At 29.8% G+C, this 7,168-nt stretch overlaps 1 protein-coding gene across 1 annotated transcript in view; it reads right to left on the minus strand.

The window, feature by feature from the left end:
• Window positions 1-6,758, minus strand: part of LOC114334498 (breast carcinoma-amplified sequence 3 homolog) — a 106,399-nt gene extending 99,641 nt beyond the window's left edge. The window contains exon 1 of the mRNA XM_028284545.2: window positions 6,506-6,758. The gene's annotated coding sequence lies outside the window, so the exon portion shown is untranslated. The remainder of the gene's footprint in view (window positions 1-6,505) is intronic.
• Window positions 6,759-7,168: the final 410 nt, after the last annotated feature.

The raw sequence follows: 7,168 nt of genomic DNA on the forward strand, positions 1-7,168 counted from the left end.
AAACAAAACCTGCCTTGAACCCTTTTTTATCTTTTTCATTTTTACTCAATTTGTGAGTATTTAGAAACTGTCTTTCGGTCCTTTTCCTAGACGAAGACAAGGTAAATGCGTGGCCTAAGTGTCCTCTATTTGCTTTCTCCTATTTCGTCGTCTCTATGTGATTATATATTGTAAAATCCGGAGATATGGGATGCAGCCAGAAAGCAGTTTATTAACGAAAAGTCTTGGATTTAAAATATTGTTTATTATATTTTTATTTCAATTATTCTAATTGTTTAAAAAGTAGTAAACTTTGTATCTAGGGCTTTTCGTTTTCCTCGTAATACGAGAGACGTCGCTGTATTGCGTCTCAAAAGGCGGGTTCATCGCATCGCGATGGTTTGCTTTAAAAGAGGCAGAATGTTTGTATTCCCTTCAGAGTTGTGACTGCATAATCTTCACTGATGATGCATAAGGATGCTGAAAGAGTTACTATATGGAGATGGTAGTCCAACTCTGAATCGAATATAAACAAAACCTGCCTTGAACCCTTTTTTATCTTGGTCTACTTTTTGTTCAGAAAGATTTTAAAAAATTTGAACTTTTTTAAAAACATTTAGATTGCAAATCTATTATGCAAAATCTATTAGGTCGATTTGAATGAAATTTGGTACACGGTTTAAACATGTTACAAAGAATTTTCTAAGCGAATTATTAAGGTTCTAAGTGGTACCGAAGTGGTTAAAAACATTGAATAACAACAGGCGTATTTTGCCCCCCTATTTTGTATTTATTGGTATATTGCAGAAAAGGTAATACGTTAATGCCTGGTTGCACCATCAGATCTTAAGCTCCAGCTTAGCTAAGCTCTACTTATAGATAGGGCCTTCTTGAGTATCACTTACGTTGCACCATAATTTTAGATTCTTACCTTATTATCAATTATATCTATTATTATATTATGGTATTCTTATTGTAATATATTATAATTATATTATATTAATTCTTATGATATTCTCGACTTAAGCTTAAGATCTGTTGATGCAACCGGGCATAAGACATTTTGACCAGTCGTATATCATAAAAAATTAAATTATCTTTATTTTATTTCTCTACGACTTTGTTCCAAAACGAATCGTTTTAAAGTTATAAGCAAAGAAAGCAGAAAAAAATCGACGTTTTTCGAAATTTTTAAATATTTTAATTTTTTTATTAATGTTCCGGGCATATTGGAGAAGGAGCATAAGTCAATTATTATTACTGAAGGTGTCACCTAACTTTATCTGCAAAACTCCGAATGCCACCTTTCACATCCAAAAATATACGTTTTTTCACAGATCCTTACTGGTCTAACAGTGATATTATTAACATTATACATAGTAATATACTAGCCAGCGTGTTATTTTTAGTTTTATGGGAACAAGTTATTCTTTATAAAAATTTCTGAATGATAGCTCGATCAAAGAACACAAAACTTTACGAAAACCTCAACAAAAATAAAAGAAGGATGAAAATTTGGGAATAGGTACATAGTTGAAATTGTCTATTATTATTAAGAAAAAGTTTACAGTTCTGCATTCTACATACATTCAAAATAGGTCCGGAATCGGATAAAATGACTAATTCTAAGCAACTTTTGTTCTGTAGAGTTTTTTTCACTAAGTCAATACTTTTTGAATTATTTGCGAGTGAATATGTTCATTTTTAACAAAGAAAAACATGTTTTGGACGGTTTTTCGCAAATAACTTAAAAAGTAATATTTTATGGAAAAAATGATTGTAGCAAAAATATAGCTTATAAAAAGGTGAAAAAAATGGTGTACGCATGCAGTCTGTAGACCCAGTAGAAGCAGGGTTGTAGCTAACCAAAATTAGGTTCTTTTTCGTCAAATTCCAAATCGAATATTTCAACGTGAAATAACCAAACACGGAGCACTATTTGGGAAAAACTCTTTACACTACTCTTAAAACACTTTAAAGTGTTTTAAAAAAGGTTTATTTATGGTTACGCTCAAAATATTGTTGGTCCTGTTTATTTTTTGGTAAAATAATCGCAAAAATCACCCCCAGCATCCCAAATAAAATTAATCGTTACCTCTTCACAGGTTTCTGTGCTTATGTATTCCTTATATGATCTGTAAGTTTCATCGGTTCAAAGTGGTTATTTTTGAAAAGGCTGTAGTTAAAATTGCTTGATTGAGTCACTAATCACGAGTTTATGCAAATTTTGAACAGCCGTAGCATAATAAATTTTTGTCTAACAGGGAAACAAGAAATCCAAAATATTCAGAAAAACAAAACAATCATTTTATTACCCTTTGAAATTTTTGGTATTACTAATAATTTTTAAGTTATTTTGAACAAACTAAAAATTCTTTTCAACATTAAAAATTGTTTTTATTCTAAAACCAATTTTTTTCAAAAAGGAGCACTTTAAACCAATGAAACTTATAGATCATATAAAAAATACATAAATAAAGTAACCTGTGAAGCGGTAACTATTAATTTTATTTGGACGCTAATTAGGGGGTGATTTTCCCGATCCTTTTTACCAAAAAATAAAAGGAACCAATAATATTTTGAGCGTAACTCACTTACTTTTAATGCTACACGTTTTTTAAAAACCGTAAATAAACCTTTTTTAATAAAACACTTTAAAAAAAGTTATAATGAGTTTTCCCCGAATAGTGCTCCGTTTTTTGGTTATTTCACGTTAAAATATTCGATTTGAAATTTGACAAAGAACTTACTTTCCATTAGCTACAACTCTGCTTCTACTGGGTATACAGACTTCATGCCTACACCATTTTTTCACTTTTTTATAAGCTATATTTTTGTTATGAATATTTTTTCGATAAAATACTTACTTTTTGAATTATTTGCGAAAAACCGTCCAAAAACATGTTTTTCTTTGTTAAAAATGAACATATTCACTCACAAATAACTCGAAAAGTATTAAATTAGTGAAAAAACTCTATAGAACAAAAGTTGCTTAAAATTAGGCATTTTATCCAATTCTGGACTTATTTTGAATGTATATTTTTCACTCCCGAGAAGGGGGTATACCCATCCATTGTAAACTTTTTCTTATATAATAATAGACAATCTCAACTATTTATTGCCAAATTTTGATCCTTCCTTTATTTTTTTGGGTCAGATTGTTCTTTGATCAGGCATATTAAGTTTTATCGGGGGAATATTAAGTTTTTTTAGTCATATATGCCGTTCATAAAAAAATATTAATTTTATTTAGGCGTTAACAATATCCAAAATTTATATTTTTAACAAACCGCATATATTATGTAGGTACCTATAACTGAAAAAATTTAATATGTTTTAAATGTTCTGTTGGAGACGAATCCTACTAGATAGGACCAATAATTATTTCAATTTTAAGAGACCTAAAGGTTAACCAAAAGCTCTGGAGTAAAGTCCATCTCCAACAATTAAAATACTTTGGACATGTTATGAGAGCAAACACAGAAAACATGGAAAGACTCATTATACAAGAAAATGTGGAAGGCCGGAAATCATGAGGAAAATCCCCAATAAGATGGACAGATCAAATTACAGGAATATGCAAAAGACCATGAGTTAAAAGAAATGAGCAGAGACAGATATCTTTGGAAACAAACAATACACAACATCACATCAACCACTACACTCCCTCTGGGGGGTCAGGATTGAAGAGAGAGGTTTTAGCCTATAGAACATGCAGAACTTTTCATAAAGAATAGGTTTTTTGACAAAACTAAAAATAAAAAAAGTTTTCCATATGTTACGTAGTTGGATCATGTGAGAAACTTGTTATTTTTAGTTTTATGAAAAAAAGTTATTCTTTATAAAAATTCTGAATGATCTAAAATCTAGAGTACAATCATCAGTTATTACATTTTTTCATTCATGTATGTGGTTTGTAAAAAATATGAATTATATTATATCATACAATATTTGACAGACCTTGTATAGACTGAAAAAATTTAATATCTGATTATTGTATTTTACGTTTTTGAACATGCAGAACTTTATATAAAGAATAACTTTTTTCATTAAACTAAATATAAAAAGATTCCCTTAATTGGACACTCTATAGATTTTTTTAAATTAATACTACAATGTCAAATATGTGTACCAATAATCCTGACTTTTATCTATCTATCTATTGCCCTTTATTTGTCCACTTTTCTCAGTTCAGTGCTAATCCTGTCCATCTGGTACTTGCATATATTTTAAGGTCGTCCGACCATCTCATCTGTGGTCTTCCCTTTCCTCTTTTATGGTCCCAAGGTCTGCAGTAGGTTATTGATTCATTCCACCTTCCATCTCTTTGTCTGCTGTTGTGTCCTGCAAATTTCCATTTGAGAGTAGCTGCATGTTTGTTTACATCTTTCACTTTGGTTTCATTTCTGATGCATGTATTTTTCTTCTTATCACTTAGCTTGATACCCAGCCTTTTCATTGCCCTTTGAGTCTTAGCCATCTTTTCAATATTTTCCTTTGTGAAGGTCCATGTGTGTGCTCCATATTTATGTAAGTACTGGTAGGACACATTGATCATATACTTTTATTTATTTATTCACGGGCAAGCCCTATTCAGGTATAAATGTTACAGTGTTCTAAATTATCATAATATAACATAAATTATCATAATATAACATAACAAAGTGGTTTGAGAAAAAATAATTCTATGAGTAGTACAGTTACAAAAAAGAAAAAAGAATAAGATAACATATAGGTCAGTACAATTACAAACAAAAGATGACACATAAATCAATTCAAAAATGTTCCAAGGTATAACTGTTTTGAGTTATCTAATACATACAGGTCATGTAACATTAATCACAATACAAAAGCTCTGGCCGAAAGTATTAAAAAGTTAAAAAGTTAGGGAAGAAATATAATTTTTAAAGCAGGAAACAGATAGGTATATTAAAAATTTCGAGGTTATTTAATGAGTTAGCTAATCGAAGAGTTCTAGGAATAAATGTGTTGTAAGAATAATTGAATCTATGAAAAAAACATAAAAGGTTTGCACCTGCCTAGTCGAACGACTGGGGACAAAAAGAGATATTTTGGAGAGAAGCTTGGGGCAGTTACACAGCCCGTTGATAATTTTAAATAAAATTATTAAGTCTCTTTGTTTTCTGTGTTAAGTTCAGTATGAGCTCTAATGCAGAATAGTCGTAGTATACATGCATTTTAGTGGCAGTATATCTCAGAAAATTGTGTTGAAAATTGTGTTGCGACAGCCTCAAGTTTCAGTTTATGAGTAAAGTAATAGGGGGACCAAACTGTGGAACAGTAATCAAAATGAGATCTAACCAGGGAGAAATAATTTTGTACAGAGATATTGGGCATATTGCATTATTTGCCCTAGGTTTTTTGCACCCCTTGATTTTCTGTATCGTACTTGTTCCTATTTGCAGGGTTTTGTTGTCCTCTTCTATGTTTGTCATATATTTAGTTTTTGTGTAGTTCATTTTTAGACCTATCTCATTTGCTTCCTTGTCCAATTGTGTCATCATTTCGTTAAGATCTTTCATATTGTCTGATATCACCGCTATATCATCAGCATATCTCACGTTATTCAGCAGTTGTCCATTAGTGTTGATTCCTTTGTTGTTCCATTCAAGTTTTTTGAATATAACACCTTCTATACCGTATAAAATATTTATTGTCATGCATTTAATTTGGTGATTTGCAAAATATTGGAACAAGGTAGGGTCATCAAGATGTTCTAGCATTATACTTCTATAAAATGTAATTAATATTCCTAATGAAACAATTTAAGTATGTCCTGTAAAGCAAATAATGATAGCAAATGACCAACAAAAGCTCCAGACTTTTCCCCTGCAGACTTTTTTGTAAATGATTAAAAGCAATATAAATTATACATAATAATCTATCAATAGTTAACTAAGAAAATATTATTACCTGAAATAAAACTACAGGTTTTAATCAAATTCTCCTTGAAATGTCAATAAACAAGAAAAAGTGAGAGGTTTGAATACACTGACTGATAAAGGTTCTTAAACTGTTCAGCTGTGGATTAATGTCATTTATAATCATAATATTTAACAATGATAAAGAGTGAATATTTTAAGAAATCAAAACCGTGTAACAGTATTTTTCAAAAAGTGTATTGTTCTTGCTTGTATTGTAACTTATTTTATTTTCTTTCTGTTTCCTTAGTGTGGTATTTTTTTTAGAAGGGAGTATTAAAAGCCTTTACCCTTAAACAATTATCTAAATAATTACAGATATAGTAGGAATAATTAAAATAGACAGGAGGAAGTAAAAACGAGCATAGCTAATCACGATTGGCAATTTAAAACAATCAAAACATCATTACTCTCTGGATGTCGCAGCTTTGCACAATCAAGCAAAACAAAGCAACTGACAACAAAGGGGTGTGGATAAAATTATACAAAATAAATGATAATTTGGGGTGCATATGGAAATATAACATACCAAAAACAACATTAAGGTTTGTTTACGTTCAATTACATAAAAACATTTTCCTTACCTTGAAATACCTAAGAAAAAATTGCTTTAATATAAAACTGCGTCATTTCTCGATATATCAAAAGATCATCTTAATATAGTTTATGTCCGATTTAGATACGAATTAATACTTTTAAAACAAAATCACACATTTTAAAAACCGATATATTAAGTTAAAGTATAAAAACAACCAGTTTTTTAAGTTATTTACTAATTTTAAAATAATAGTCAACAACAACCTTCACAATAGTGACATTTACTCCAGACACAAATCAGCTGGTAGGAAAACAAAACACTCCCACTCCCACCCTTGAAAATAAAATCCTTGGAAAAGTAGAGAGGGACGTTAGACGTTGCCATCCAAACGAACGCTACATCGCGCCAATAATTAGGCAACTTTCATTGTAAGATTTGAATCACAGAATTATGTTGTTTTCAAAATGATAATGATTATTAATTAATAATTAATAATTATATATAAAATATATCACAAAATATACTAAAACAAGCTATTATCATCTTTATATTATCTAAATATTAGTGCTCCCGATTCATGCATTTTTGCATTTGAATATTGTTTATGGATAAAATTTTTGGAAATCTTAATTTAGAAGATATTAAAATTTTTGTAAATGTGTTGCATATTTGTAATTTTATCTAAAATTAATGTTTACAATATTTTTTC

This window comes from Diabrotica virgifera, chromosome 5 (genome assembly GCF_917563875.1).
Source record: "Diabrotica virgifera virgifera chromosome 5, PGI_DIABVI_V3a".
Lineage (NCBI taxonomy): Eukaryota > Metazoa > Arthropoda > Insecta > Coleoptera > Chrysomelidae > Diabrotica > Diabrotica virgifera.